This window comes from Pleurodeles waltl, chromosome 2_1 (genome assembly GCF_031143425.1).
Source record: "Pleurodeles waltl isolate 20211129_DDA chromosome 2_1, aPleWal1.hap1.20221129, whole genome shotgun sequence".
NCBI classification, from domain to species: Eukaryota; Metazoa; Chordata; class Amphibia; order Caudata; family Salamandridae; genus Pleurodeles; species Pleurodeles waltl.
In genome coordinates this window covers 772001129-772017636 of record NC_090438.1, presented here as the reverse complement: position 1 = coordinate 772017636, position 16508 = coordinate 772001129, and the positions used below count along the sequence as shown (strand labels likewise).

Sequence of the window (16508 nt, the reverse complement as noted above, 5' to 3'; positions counted from 1 at the left end):
AGGTCTCACCTGAATAATGTTGCTGAAATTCTAATTGGTAAAGTCTAGACAACAGATAATACCCTTCTTTTAGTGACCAAATGTATGTATTAATATTGACCTCTGTTCAGATCTCTCAACTATGAGGTTATAATGTGCCTTAGTTATGCTTTAACAAATCCTGTATTAATGTTTTCTTTTATGAAAATGTATATGAAACCTTAAAACTTTCTATAGTGCTTTGGCACCCTGTGATCATGTCCACATTATAGAAATCTCAGAGTATAGAAAATGAATACATAATGACCAGAAAGAAATATAGTTAAACCAACAAAGAACACTGAGACACCCACTGATACACTGCTGAGGAGCTCCTTGTCCTGGACCCCAGACCCTGCAACAGCAACTGCTACACCTCCTCCCCTCAAGCTACCAAAGGACCCTTCACCTGCCTACACTGCTGCTTCTCCTGCAACACAGGACTGCCAATCTACACAGGATCCTGCACCACGCCCACCCTGAACACCACCAACACCCCAGAACCACTTCAGTGCATCCTGCTCAATCCCTGATCCCTCTGCAAACACGCCACGAAAACATGAGACGCCATCACCACCCTCTTCCCCGACTTATCCTTCATCACTGAAACCTGACTTAGCCCCTCTTCAAACCCTGAAATCGCCACAGCAACACCCGTCGGGTACAAGATGATACACCAAAACCACACCAACAAATACAGTGAAGGCATTGCTATCATCTTCAAGGAAACCAATTAATTAATCGCCACCGCCGACCACCCCACACCACTAATGGACCACCTCAACTTTCAACTTCAGACTGATGCTAAGACAACAATAAGAGGCATCCTTGCATTCAGACCCCTGGAATCCCGATCAGCCTTCTGCAATGTCATCTACAACTTCATCGCCCCTCTAACTATCGATTCAAATCATTACATCTTATTCTGCAACCTCTATTTCCACATCGACGACCCCAACAGCACCAACTCCACCTCTGTCCTGGAAAACATGAACCACATCGGTCTCACCTAACTGGCCACTGACCCCACACACAAAGCTGGACACACACTAAACCCCATCTTCACCTCCAGTGACAGAATACAGCCATGTCACAGAACTAACTTGGTCTGACCACACCATCGTTCACTTCACCATCTCCAGCGCACAGTATACCATTATCAAGCACCACAGCTCCTCCCACCACATCTGGAGCAAAGTGACAGAGACACCGTGGATTCAAGCCCTCAGCACCACCCAGCCCAAAGCCTCATCAGACCAAGAGCAAGCCGTCCAGAGTTCTCGGCCTGAATCACCAAATGCTCCAATGGATTTGCCCCTATGAAGCCAGCAAGGTTCACCAAAACCTGAAAACAGAGCTCCAGAACTCAGAACCACCAAGTGCAACTGCTATCTAATAGAGAAATGATGGCGCTCCACCAGGAACCCCTCCGACTGGGCCACCCACAAAGCAGTCCTCAGCAACCTGCTCATCAAAGAAGCCAAGAGAGCAGCCCTCACAGACCGCATCAAAATAGCAGCCAACAACATGAAAGAACTATTCAAAATAGTCAAGGAATACTCCAACTGGCAGCCACAAAGAACACAATCCACCCTTCCTAAAACCTCTGTGACACCCTTTTGGACTATTTCCACAGCAAGATAGCCACCATCTACAACAACTTCGGCCCCCAACCCACGGATCTCAACCTCCACAGTCTTGGTCAAACCACGCACACCAAATGAACAATCATCACATGGGTTCCACTCACTACACAGACTATCACGGCTGTCACATCATCCATCCACTCTGCAAGCACCAACCAAATCTATGCCCCCCACCATTTTTTCAACCTCAGAACCAAACAAATTGCCACAGAGCTCAGCAGCATCCTCAACACCTCCATCACCAAAGCAGCTATCCCTGACAGTTGGGAACTCACAGAGATCAGACCCCTCCTAAAGAAACCCTCCACTGATCCCAGCAAACTAAAACATTATTAACTAGTCTCTCTGCTCCCTTACCCTGCCAAAGTACTTGAGCAGGCAAACAGCTCACTGAATGCCTGGAAAAAACACATCTTGCTCGATGTCTCCCAATCAGGATTCCGCACCACCCACAGCATGGAGACATCACTGATTACAGCCACAGACAACATTAGAATCCTCCTCAACCACAGAGAGTCTGCAGTCTTGGTCCTCCTTGACCTCTCAGGAACATTCAACACTGTATCCCATGACAACCTCATCAACAGACTCAACAACTTTGGAACCCAGAGGAATGCACTCAAGTGGATCTCCTCCTTCCTCATAGGATGTATGCAGAGCATCCGACTAACTCTCTTCACCTCTGACCCCAAGAATATCATTGTGGTGTCCCCACCCTGTTTAACACTTACATGACCCCTCTCTTGGACATCATCATATCCTACTCAGATGACACACATCTCATCCTCTCACTCACCCCACATCACTAGAACAAACCACCATGACACCATGACCAGTGTCTCCAACTGGATGAGAGCTAACTGTCTCAAACTAAACTCTGACAAGACAGAAGTACTGATCTTCGGGAGAAACACATTGATATGGGACAACAGATGGTGGCCTTCTGAGTTCTGACCCACACCCCCTCCAAGAGACCACGCATGCAACCTCAGCACCATCCTTGACAGCGAACTCACGATAAAGCAACAAATCAATGCAGTCCCCTCCTCCTGCTTCCACAAACTCCGCATGCTCTGAAGAATCTTCAGATGCATCCCAGTCAACACCAGAAATACTGTCACCCAGGCCCTTGTCACCAGTCTTCTTGACTATGGAAACACACTCTACTCTGCATCTCCATCCAACTACTCAAGTGACTCCAGAACATACAGAACACAGCAGCCAGACTCATCCTGGACCTCCCTAAATAAACCTAACATTGCCCACAACCACAGAAACCTCCAGTGGCTCATATCCAGAATAGATGCCAGTTCAACATCCTCATGCACACCTTCAAAGTCTTACATGATTAAGGACTGGCTTACATCAACCACTGACTGAACTTTCATCAACCCGCCAGACACCTGCACTCCACCTTCCTAACCCTTGCACACACACCCCACATCCGTAACAGCTGCAGTGGTGGCTGTTCCTTCTCCTACATCAGTGTCAAGATGTGGAATGACCTGCCTCTCCCCCTCCCTTGCAGACTTCAAAAAGAAACTCAAGACCTGGCTCTTTGACTGAGATCTTGTATTCCCAGCACCCAGATACCCCCAGGGGTGGCAGTGCTGCACTTTACAAATATTGGATATTGATTCATTGATTAAGTATCTAACTTTGAACTCTGCACTAGTAAAAAATTATATAATACCTAAGCCGCCTTGTATAAATGTTACTTCCATTTGAGGAGTTCTTCTGCCCTAATCCATGACCACCATCCAAAGACAGATAAATATTTTGGGAGTTGGCCCCACCTTGAGTGCCTGATTAAGCCATTTATCAAAAACTTATGTAAGCATTAACTTTACGAGATATTATTGATGGTACACCTGTTATCCAGGATGCTGATGATTTTGTGAGAGCCAAACAAGAACATATTTGATGACATAGGTGCAGAAATAGTTATTTTCCAATTCCACTCTTTATTGCACATCATTAATATACATATAGCAACATACCTTCAGAAAAAACAAATTACATGTAACCGGGTGTCCATCGTCGCGGTTAAGGGATATTGGACCCGGATATCCAGGTCACAAGGATGGAAATATTAGGAGGAGAGAAGCGAGAGTGGCGTCGGCCTGACAAGCCGGAAGGAAACTCGTGGACGGAGACGGAGTAGAAAGCGACGCCAGGAGCAGAAGGAGGAACCGAGTCCCGGGAGAACGACGAGCGCGAGGACTCAAACGACGGCCGTGGGAATCAAGAGACCGGGGGACAGCTGGGGACGGATCCAAAGACCCCCACAGAGACACTGAGGAGGAACGAAGAACGCCCCCACGTCCCAGGAGGGGCGTGGCATACACAGGTACGATTGTACCATAAATTAAAGCTCCTACCCGAGTGGATGAAGGGGTGGGAGAAAGCTTGAGGGAACTGAAGAAGGGTTGGGAGGAGGGGATTAAGAAAAGGGGAAACTATCTAACGTCACACAGGAGGGGTGGTGAAGATAACCACCCTCCTATACAATAAAAATAGAGAGAAAGAGAGAGTCTGCGTGTACGTTAAAGGTGGATACACTACAAATTTAGTCCTCTCACACCCCTGCACCCCTGCCCTTCCACACCCCTACTAACCTCTATAAATTCTATGAAACCAACACCTGCACTTACCTGTTTTCCCATTCTTTCTTTTTGGGAAACCGGTCAACCTCTTCTGGGGACGAGTTCCTGTTCTTTCCCGACAACCAGCCAGATGGGGTCCTGACCACCAATCGCACGCCCTGAAGGAGATAAACCCACATCATTAACTTTATGGGATAAAAGAAGAAGATAAGAATAAAGACATTTTCAAAGACAATAGACAGTGAAGACCGACTTAAATAGAGCACAAATAAAAGGAAATTGCAACCAAGCCCGGTGCCTATAGAGTAATTTACATATCCAACACGTGCGGAACAAGAACCCACTACACTACACTTGCTGACATTTTTGTTTTTATTAAAAAAAATTCTAAAGTCTGTTCGAAGTCCAGAAAACTATTACAAGGGAAAAAGATATTTGAATCAAAGGCTGATTGGAAAATCATAGTCAGAACAATGAATTGACAAACACATCCCACTAACCTGTTGTACTGTAATAGGTATACAGCACTTTGCTACCATCTGATGTGGCATGAAAGTACAAATGGATGGATAAGTATGTAGCAACTTCATTCGTTGGGTATGATTAGAAGTGTTAGTTGAGGTGTCACCTATGAGTTTACATGTTTTGATATTGAGGGTAAGGCTTAGATATATTCTCCAAACCTATCTTGTGATGCTCATTGTTTTTGGAAGCGGAAGCACCTGCGTAGTGGAGACCCAGAAGCAGTAGACTTCCAGCGACATGCAACGGCCAGAGCTCCGGAGCCAGGGCCAAGGAACGGGAGGTAACAGCAAGTCAGAAGCGAGGCAGCGAGGCAATGGCCAGGTACTAGTTCGTCCAGCGGCCCACACGGATTCAGCGTGGCTCCTCCCCCGGCCTCTCCTCAGCATTTTCCCTGTGCCGCACCACCGCTTTACCCAGCGCTCTGCCCAGCTTGGCCCGGGTCCTCCTCTCCCTCCACCTCACAGTGTCTCATCTACATTGCCCAAGCCACCAGAGTCACCGGGAGCCCAGTTAGGGGATGGGAGGCTGAGGACTGCAGGCTGTAGGTCCCCTCACCCACTGCCACACCTGCCAGCTTGTCTGTCCCATCTGGCCTCCCTGCAGTCCTCGCACCCAACAGAGTCACTAACCACCAGTGAAATGCTGCAGCTATATTGTGGCCAATCGGGTCTTGGAACAAAGAGCCCTGGTTTCCTTTGGTCTTCCTTGGGCTTCGAGCCCCTTCTTCTCTGCAAGGTCCTGCTGATCTCCTTCCTTCAGCATCTCCAAGCATCAGGCTGTAACCACTACATCCTGAATAGAGTCTCAACCTTGATAGCTGGGGCAGTGCCACCCAGCAGCATCTTGATCTTGATCTTCACTCCACGCCTAGGAGCAAACTCGGGATCCTCTCTGTCTCTTTTACTGCTTTCTGAACGCCTCTGAATTCTGCGACCAGGTGATAAGGAACAACTCAGTGGACTCCACTACCCAGGAGCCAGCAGTAGGCAAGTGTGGTGACTGTAGGCAGTCACTGGGAAGATGTGTGCTCCAGACCACCGCAGAAGCAGCCCAGCTAAGTTGGGTGCGGCTTGCGGAAGCCTGGTGTGCCTCACTTGCCTCGACTTCAAGCCAGGCCACGGTAGCAGGCAAGAGCAACTACTGTAGACAATCGCCACGAAGGGTGTGCCCTGGGCTTTTGCACAAGCGGCCCAGCTAGGTTGGGTGCGGCTTGCGGGGGCCTGGTGAGCCTCACTTGCCTGACTACAGTCCTCCCACCTCCCCATTGAGGGGTCGCTTACAATGCTCCACATTTCCATCATATCACAACAGGGGAACTAATCGGAGCAGGTCCATCAACAGGGCCACCAATTTCACAAGTCCGACAATACGATCCACAAGAATCACAAGGAAGCAAAAGAAGAAAGGTAACCATGCGGTCAGGAAAAACAAGATAATCCCCTTACAAAAAATCTGCAGCAGCGAAGAGGAAGAGGTAACTCCAGGAATCAGAAAATCATCCTACTCTCCAGGCAGCACCATCACTCATTGAGATTGAGACAGAAGTGGACCAGGAAGCAGCAAGTCTCAATGTTAGTCATACTTTAGAACAATCAAAAAAATGCCGTACTGCTGATCTCCAGCCAAAAATCTACACAAAGTTCTCCTTCCTGAAAAACGTTGGATCTGCCATTTTCTCAAGCAACAGTAACATTCAGGGTCTGCAGCCACTGTTACAACCCTCAATCTCCACTAACCACATTTAAAGCAGTTCACCTCGGCAAGATCCCACCACAAAGGAAGTAGTCACAAACCCAAGCCAAAGCAGAACTGCAAGCACAAACAAATCTCTACAGTCTTGGAGGAAATACAAGCAAACTATCCTAGCAGAGATCCACGCACAACCCCGGTAGGACTCTGCGAACCAGATAATGGTCCCCACCCAACAGAATGTGAACTGCTAAAATGCCTCAGCCCTTAGTGAAACCGCAATGGCACTGACCACACCTTCCAAAGAGGAGAGCCAGCTGCTTACAGACACACAGGTCTTGACTTCACTCACTGATCTTGCTTCTCAAGGAACTTTAACTATCGGCGTAAACCAAGTCCTCTGTTCGTCAGTATTCTCAGGGAGCCCAAAAGTAGGGGATGCCTAACAGCAGAGGACAAAGAGATACTATCTTATTTAGGCACACAAGATTGGAGGATATGCTGACCACATACTCTCAAGACTCTCCTCCAGCCCACAGGCCCACATCAGGCACAGAACTTAGTTCAACATCTCATAAGAATGGTGCGAGGATCAACGTGAGCACAAATAAGAGTGATACAACACCAACAGGACTGGACCTCAGCGCAAATCCCAGGGAACTACACACTGACGGTGCATGGGCTTCCTTACTAAACACCATGCAGCTTCTAGTAGAAGCTCTTCAATATCAATCGGATAAAAATGGACATTCAATTAACATTGCTTAACACACTGTGTTTGTAGCAGGAATAGATGGTAAACTAGAAGACCTGAAATCCCTCCTCACGCAGGCGCAATCATACCCAGCTAGTGCAACGGGCAACTGCACATGTGGCCCAATTATAGATAAATTATCCACACTACCATCTATGCTCAGCAATTTGTGTGCATCCCTAAAACTGGGAGTTTCTAGCAACCTTCCCCCCCTCCCATCTCAAAGTTGACACCCCAGCTCAAGACCTGTCGGAAGATCATCCATGCACTGTAAAGAGCATAGTGCATGGCCAGGGAGTAAGGGGCCATGATCGGGAAACAAGGTCTGAGCTGACACCAATTGCAGCAGCGGAACCAACTACCCTGGCCCTGACGGCTGGCACTGCCCATCCTCTGGGGAATATGCAACCATCAGGCAGCCCTGTGGACAGAAAAAATTGACCGAAAACCAAATGCCAAGCAAAGACAGGCCCAAAGGAGAAAGGGACGCAAGAAGGAACTCTCAGGAAACGGCAAGGACATTGCTTTCATTCTTAACCTGGCAACTGGCTCTAAATCGTGATCCCCAGCAACCGAGACCTGCCTTGAAGTAACAACTTCATCGACCCCAGGGTCAAAGGGGAACACAGAGCAACCTGATACAGTTCCCCATCAGTGGAGCACAATTAATACTGATACTGCTTCTTGCACAACAGTACAAGAGGCCTGTACAAATTGGCCCACCAGGAAACAGCAAGTACCCACCCGAAGCAAGATGGGAGAAGGGGTGAACGGGTGAAGGGGTGGCCCCTCTAACAGCTATAACTTCATCGCCTGTATTAATCACACGGTCAGAGGAACGGGTGGGCAACAATGCTATACTCAAAACTGGGCACACTGTGCAAACCACAGCGACCCCTACCTATGGGAACCACAATCTACTTGCACGTCTGATCTCACTGGACCTCACAGTTGCACCCATGCAGGAACTCTCACAACCCAACCACTGCAAATATCAGAGTGCGACTTGTACACAAACCAACCTACACAAGACGCACAAGTGGGGGACAGCCGGTATGAGCAAATCAACCACCAGGGCCAGAACAGGGGTGGAGTCCTTAATCAAACTCTACAAAATACGGAAATACCCTCTGAGTATCTAGACACCAACATACTCATATTACACCCACACTACAAATCTAAGGGCATGGGAGACATCCTGAATAGGGGCTACATTCTCCGGCTGCTATTGCATATTCCAGCTACTAGTGGCCTGTGCACAATGGACATCCTGGCAGTAGAGTTCATTCGCCTGAACACATCATCAGCACTTGAAGTGACTAAGGCCATGTGGAAGTCAACCTTTGCAGAAAGAGCAACTTTCGAGCATTGGGGTAGAAGCATCACCAAGTAACGCAATGTTGGATGCCCACTCCCCCTACTAATATCTGGCCCAATTATCAAACTAGAGCCTCTGATTAAACAAACTCGCTTTAAACTCAAGAGTACCCAGGGTCTCTTCCCCAGGACTTTAAGATCCACTCCAACCCCCGGAGCTGCTCAACTTCAACACCAACAGACTTCTTTCACCCAAATAACAACCTAAGGTGGATCTCAAGAACGATCAACAATTGTAATGAGATGCGGTGACAAATACTAGATAAAGGTAGGGGAGCCTCACCAACAAAGGACGCTCTTCGCCTCTGGTCTTGGAATGTGAATGGCCTCCTTGCCAAAACCTCGGATCAGGACTTCCTCCATTACATCAGCACCTTTGACATCATACTGATGCAGGAAACATGGCTAGATGAACCTTTCCACCTGCAGGGTTACATGTGTTTCTTCACACCAGCAACCAGGAAGGTGAGGTATGGTCACCCACAGGGCGGTCTCGCCACTTATGTCTCCCTAGCTTTGTCAGTCAAAGCTTCCCCTCTTAACTCCACCCTCCCTTTCATCTGTGATAATCATCATTTCGGAGAGTGTGCCCACAGCAGAGATAGTTATTATAAATACTTACCTTCACCCTAAGCTTAAATCTAAAGATGCCTCCCAGCTGGTGGAACAGCTCGAAAACTACATAAGCAGTGGAGAAATAGCCGAAACTGCAAACATCATCGTCTCAGGTGACTTCAATGTGCATCTACTTGAAGCCTCCACGGACGAAGCTGCAATCGCTCTCTCCACCGCTCTGGGACTTCCAGTGCAGTTGATCAATAAACACGGGCAACCCACAACAACAAGCAGGACACTACTTAAAGGCCTGGAACAATTACAACTAAGGGTCATATGACCGAACACTGAATGGGTAAAAACCTTTGCTACATCTGGCACTAAGAGCCTTGAATGGAAGATTCCTGGAAGACTCTTCACCAGCCGCGTCATACTTCTCAACAAACGCTTCTACAACAATCGACTACTCCTTCATCTTTTTGCCACTGTTTGAACAAGTAGCCACCTACCACCTACGGACAGGGGCGAGAGTGACCATTTCCCACAGGAGTTAGCCCTCACTCTGAAAATCTCCAAAATGGATGGAACAAAAGTCCCACTTATTACTACCGCACCACAAACTACAAATGGGTTACATGTGCTCAACCAAACATGGAACTTGTATCCCACCTAGCAATGGACGTGGAGCTTAATTAGAAGCAACAAGCAGCAGTGAGGTGGAGAACTGGGAAATACTAACCACCAGGCTACTTGATAATTTTGCAGAACCTGTCTCTTTCAGCGACAACACGCTTGTTGCAGGAACAATGAGTCATGCTACAAGAACTTAAAAGGAAAATTTAGAACTGCTAGGAGTTCTAAGGCACCAAAAGCAGACACCAAACAAGCTTAAGTGGTCAATCAATATGGCTCACAGTGAAGACCTTTGGGCTAAGCTATATATGGATGCTAAGAGCAACAATAGTGCGCGCTTCTGGCACACAATATTCAATCTTTCGCGTCCCACAAAAGGTGGCATTACATTACACATACGTGAAGACATTACGGCACAATATCTTGGTGACCATTTCAACTGCCAACATGCAACCCCAGCACCCCTTAATTTGTCTATATGAAGTCCATAAAGTGCAGGAACTCCCATTCTACACAATTGCCACAGGAGCCATCACTCACTATCATTGCTGCAACTGCCACAGTAAGTGATCTGATAGCCAAGGGCAGGAGTACTTATAAATTGGCCTCACCGGCACTATCCCACAGTCCTGGAAGGGATCCATAATCTCACCCATCTTCAAAAATGGGGACAGATCGCTCCCAAAAAGCTATTGCTTAATTGCCCTAATAGACAATGAAGCAAAGTACTTTGCAGGTCTCCTGCTGGAACACTTGTCTGCATGGATTGCCGAAAAGAGAATAATTCCCAAGACCCAAACTGGGTTCTCTAAACTTGCACCATAACAAAGATCATGGTTATTGTACTCCTTATCGACAAAGCAAAGACACAGAAACAGCAGCTCCACCTATGTTTCATCGAATTTAGACCTGCCTTTGACCATGTGGAGAGGAAACTGCTTTGGAGGAAGTTGACAAGCTGGGGCATTCTCCAACCGCTTTTAGATCTGATAATAGCCCTCTACACAGACACTTGGGTTTAGATCAAACTGGGTATGGGTATGCATCTCTTGAGGAGGATACCAACCACTAAAGGGCTAAAGCAGGGCTCCTTTCTGGCCCCCAGACTTTTTAATCTGTACTTAGAAGATCTGGTGGGGACTCTTTCCCTCACAAACTCACATGCACTGAAAATCGGGGATCTAGAGCTGCTGTGTCTCATGTACGCAGACGATCTTGTGCTGATTAGCCACAGCAAGAGAGGGCTCCAGCGTCTGATAAACACCACTCAGCAATACTCGGAAGCCAACATCCGGTCGGCAAACTTTGACAAAACCCACACAATGTCAATTAGTAGCAAGGGGATGCCCCCTCAGGTGTGGTACTGGGGCAAGACACAGCTCCTGCAAGCATATAAGTACAAATACCTCGGGTCACCATTGATAAGTCAGGTAACTTTGCACATCAAAGAGATTGCATCATGGGGAAAGGCCTGGCCCTAGCACTATCTTTAAAAAGACTGAAAGCAGATCTGAATGGTCCATCACTCACTCCCTTCTTAAAGGTATTAAAAGCCACCTCTCTGCCCACAATAACCTATGGGAGCGAAATACAAAGAGGTAGAGACTCAGAAATTCTAAACCACACAGTAAGGAAAGTTTATCGGGTCATCTTCAACCTCTTGAAATACACTTCCCCCGCCCAACTCAAATTGGGATTCAGCCTACTGAACCAGTCTTTCGCAAGATGAGGTGCATACATACATTTCTGGATTAAAGTCTGGGGACCCACCTCAGTCTCCCTTAACCACCGCCTATGGCTGGAGCTTGAGCACAAGAACGCCTCACCGCCCAGAGTTTACCTAGAGAATTCACTAAAGAAGACAAGGCTCACTGATCTATGGGGTTTTAAGTAACTATGCAACTAAAGTATCTATCAATCTATCTATCTACCTATCATTGTGTCATATAACAGTGTCTAATGCATAATTGTTCTGCAGACAAGAATGTGAGATAGTTTTGCAGGCTCCATATACACACCAGAATGATTTGTAGCCCCTGAATCAATTAAGTTTTCAATTTTGGAGCAGTCAAGTCTTTATTCCTTTCTGAATTTAATCTGACTTCAGATGATCCTTATTCTCTTTGGGGGAATTTTCTAGAGCTTACAAATGTGAATACAGAAAGGGCTCCAACCAATGCAGGTTTTCTTGTAAGAGGGAATAATCAGGAACTGACCAATCTGAAACTGAAGTTTCTCTTTTGACTGTACAGTTTGAGAATTGATAGTTAGTAAATTGTTCCTGTAAGGGGCTTTGATGGAGATACTATTTGTGACTCATAACCAGAGAAGATTTGAGTTCAGGGTTAACAGGATGCCTCCTGCCAGGTTTAGGACTTCCCTGGCTGCATGAGTTTGGATTCTTTGTAGTTTACTGATTAGATGCTTAGAAAGATCCCTGCATATCACATTAGCTTTATCAAGATGTGACAGCACTAGAACTATGATTTCTGTGGCCTACCTATAGAAAGATTTCTGAGAATGTTCTCATTGTGTAGAATGTGCCTTTGGTCACTGTGTTTAACTTGGAAATAGAGTGAGAGGTTTGAGTCCATGATCATGTTGACGTGTTACGGCCGGGAAGGTCTTCTCCCCGCATCAGGTTCAGAAACCACAAACGCTCTGGTTAGACACCATCACTATTCTCACCAATAGAGGTCGACTAGATCTTTGGATTTGATGAACAGTGTAGTAGTCAGAATCATTCAATCACAAATCAATGACATTGTACCATAAACAACTATAGACACCATGAACAATTTAACACTAAATCAAACTCCGAACCGAATAAAGTTTCAAGATTTTATTACAGTCCCAAAATCAATGACACACATATGGTGCCCAAAACTAAGTTATAAACATACAGGAAAACCAAAACGTCTAAAAAGATTTAACCTCCTTAACATCAATATTGTCAATCACCCTGAAAGAATGATATAGATTAGCAACAACACAATATGCACATTATTACTAGATTTCAAAGCAGATTATGGTGACATCACTAAATCATCAAAATACAGTTTTAACATTCAGATTTCAGGACTGGGCCATTGCTTTCACTAACACAAATTAAGACATGCATGTGTGGGAATGGGCTAACACATGAAGAAAAAAAGTAAAAGACGAGACAAACATAATTTAGAAAATCATCTAACTAGGATTACTCTCTATAACAATACACTGGTATAATTATCTAAGCGGAAAACGAAAACAAGAAACCACATTTAGTTATACCTTTTCTCATTGGACAGCAAACAGCAATACTTCATCAGCTAAAATGGTCACTTTCTTCCAACATAAGTTGACAACAGCATCAGGACAGTGTAGAACACGAGCTGCCAATAGGACAGATCAGCAGTTCAGAAGTAGTTGAACATATTAGTACTGAACAGCATGGACAAATGGACAATTAAGGAATATGACTTCAGTTTTCAAATATAACCAGGGACGTAGAGGGGTTTAGAAGGAGAAGAGAGCAGCTGGACATCATCAGTGCATCAAGACTGGCTCTACCAGAGTTTTAGAAGGATTGACTTCAAGTTTCAAAGTCTCTCAATAATTAAAATAACTACAATCCTCTTGATTGGTCCTTCATGTGGGCTCATTTCAGGCGTCAGATTCAGAGTCCAATGGTCATCAATAACACCATCAAGTTTGCAACTATTCTGGATTTTCTCAGCGAAAGTGCATTGTCATTTCAATGATGTCACACAGTTCTGACAAAATATTACATTATCTAGTTTTGCAACATCAAGGTTCTCTCTCACGGTGCACAAAATAAGCTGACACAGTTCACATGAGAATCATGAGTTTCCTGTCTTGTTCGACCGCTAAAACAAATATTGCTACATAATAAATACTAAAACATGTTCTTCGCCTCCAATATAATAGAACTTTCAATATTAAATCAACAACTTAGAAAGACTTCAGGTCAGAGGGAACAGAATAGCAAGTCATTTTCCTCTACTGCAGCGAAATCAACCTTTCAGGCCTAGTCGAGCTAAGAAAACCTTAATACACATTAATACAATTTAAAACATTAATAAACCTATTGCACACCTTATAATTCAATTCAAATAAGCAAAGCAAAAATATTTAATCACAAACATTATTTACGACATGTTCGAACTGATTTAAATGCACATTTATTTTTCTGCACATGTGTTAATAAAATCCATTTAAATCAATGTAAGTACAATGAATTCATGTTCATTTAATACTTCAATTCTGATATCCATCCTAATACGAACACTCTCAACATTAACTCATGTTAGTGCTTCATTTAATATAAATGCAAAATCTCTTTCATGTTGAAACGTAGTGTTTAATATGAATGGCAGCCACATGTTCCACCATAATTCAAAAGTGCACATTTGACATTTCTATATTATTTTCTCTGTTAGGCCTTTAAATGTAAGTTACTTCATCACCATATACTAAATTATAGGACACTAATATATTAATCAAATGTATTCTATCTCAGTCCCTCTTCTGAGGCAATCTATGCCGCCACGAAATAACTTTTCTCATTTACAATTAAACAAATCAAAACCCTTGAGGTTTGCGATAATTTTCAATTCTGATAATACCTGTTTCTCATATTCTCCATTTCTATTTCATCCCTCCTATGTCTATTATGTATTCTTTGTCTTTTCCAGTAATTGTAAGCTTTGTAAATTCCAAGTGCACAAATTATGCACACTGTCACAATCAATAAAGGTTTCAGGATCATTCTCACAAATCCATTTCCCAAGTTTCCAAATCAAGATCCTACCTTCGAGAATCCTTCACCTATTGTCTCCCAAACATGTGTCTGCTTTAGATCATTTAAGTAATTTTTCAGACTTGTCAGGTTGGATAGGTATCTCCTTATCCCCTTCAAAATAGCTAATATTCTTCTGAGTAAATTAAGACTAAAACAACAAAAATCCAACATACACAAGTAAAGATGTCCCTTTTTAAAGGTTTAAATTAGTCTTACTCCTTAGGAATCAATGGTTGTATTTTTTTAGCACAAAGTACCTGGGATGCGTTAAAAACAAAGACTATGCAGGCCACAGAGGAGGTGAGGCACCGAAAAAGCAAAGCCATGCGTCGGTTCCTTACTGCAGGGGGGGTGATTCTTCCCTAGCAGGTGAGACGATGCATTTGTTCCTTACAAGCTGGGGAGGTGATGCATTGATTCACAGGAAAGGCAAAGCATTGATTTCCGGACACACAGCCTTGGTTCCTTACTGCAGCGCGGGGTCGATGAGAAATTGACGCCCAGGGACGAAGCATGGAAAATCCAGATGCACTGTGATGGTGAAACAGCAGTGAAACAAAGGTGAAACAGGCACTACGTCGATTCTGCAGCTGCGAGACAGATGCTGCATCACATTTTTCAGCCATGGGACAAGCGCTGCGTCGATTTTTCAGCCACAGCATGTCTGTGCATGGTTTTTCTCCTTCAGGTGACCAACTTACACTTCCAAGGGCCCAGGGACTGGAGTTGGCACCACTTGGCAAGTCAAGGCTCTCAGCAGAAGAGCCCAGGCACTGGCAGATGAATTCGTTGATGTCCCTGAGACTTCTTAACAGGAGGCAAGCTCTGTTCAAACCCATGGCGAACCTTGGAAAGCAGGATGTAGAAAGCAAAGTCCAGTCATTTCACTCCCAGGACAGAAGAAGCAGGCAGCAGGCCAGTACAAGAAAGCAACAGGCAGAGAGGCAGTCCCTCCTATAGCATCCAGCTCTTCTACCTGGCAGAATGTATTCAGTCCAGAAGTGTTTTGACTTTGTGGTGTTAGAGGTCCGGTGGTATACCCATTTCTGTCTTTGAAGTAGGCAAACTTCAAAGAGAATTCTTTGTAGTGCACAAGACCCTGCCTTTCCCTACCCTGGCCCCAGAACACTCCGGGGGTTGGAGACTGCTTTGTGTGAGGACAGGCACAGCCCTATTCAGTTGCAAGTGTCATCTCCTCCCACCACTCTAGCTCAGGAAGACCCATCAGGAAATCAGGGCACACCTCATGTCCCTTTGTGCGACTGTATAGAGTAAACTCAAAAACAACCCAACTGTCATCCTGATGCAGACGTGTAGTCCACAGACAGGCAGGGGCACAAAATGGTTAAGCAAGAAAATGCCTTCTTTCTGAAAGTGGCATTTTCAAACCTACAATTCTAAAACCAACTTCACCAAAAGATGTATATTTAAATTGTGAATTCAGTGACCCCCAAACTCCATAGCTCTATCTGCTCACAATAGGAAATTACACTTAAAAGGTATTTCAAGGCAATCCCCATGTTTCCCTATTGGAGACACAGGTCTTCTAATAGTGAAAACTGAATTTAGCAGTATTTCACTATCAGGACATGTAAATCACATCAGTACATGCCCTACCTTTTGAATACACTGCACCCTGCGCATTGGGGTTGACTTGGGTGTATCATAGGTGTGACTTAAATGTAGTAAAAGGGAAGGTTTGGGCCTGGCAAGTGAGTGCACTTGCCAGATCGAAATGGCAGTTTAAAACTGCCTACAAAGACACTGCAGTGGCAGGTCTGAGACATGTCTAGAGGGCTACTCATGTGGGTGGCACAATCAGTGCTGCAGGCCCACTAGTAGCATTTGAATTACAGGCCCTGGGCACACTGTTGCACTATAGTAGGCACTTACTAGTAAAT

General features: G+C 45.1%; 1 protein-coding gene across 1 annotated transcript in view; it reads left to right on the top strand.

The window, feature by feature from the left end:
- LOC138268435 (serpin B10-like) overlaps positions 1 to 16508 on the top strand; it is a 207586-nt gene that overhangs the window by 170446 nt on the left and 20632 nt on the right. The window lies entirely within an intron of this gene.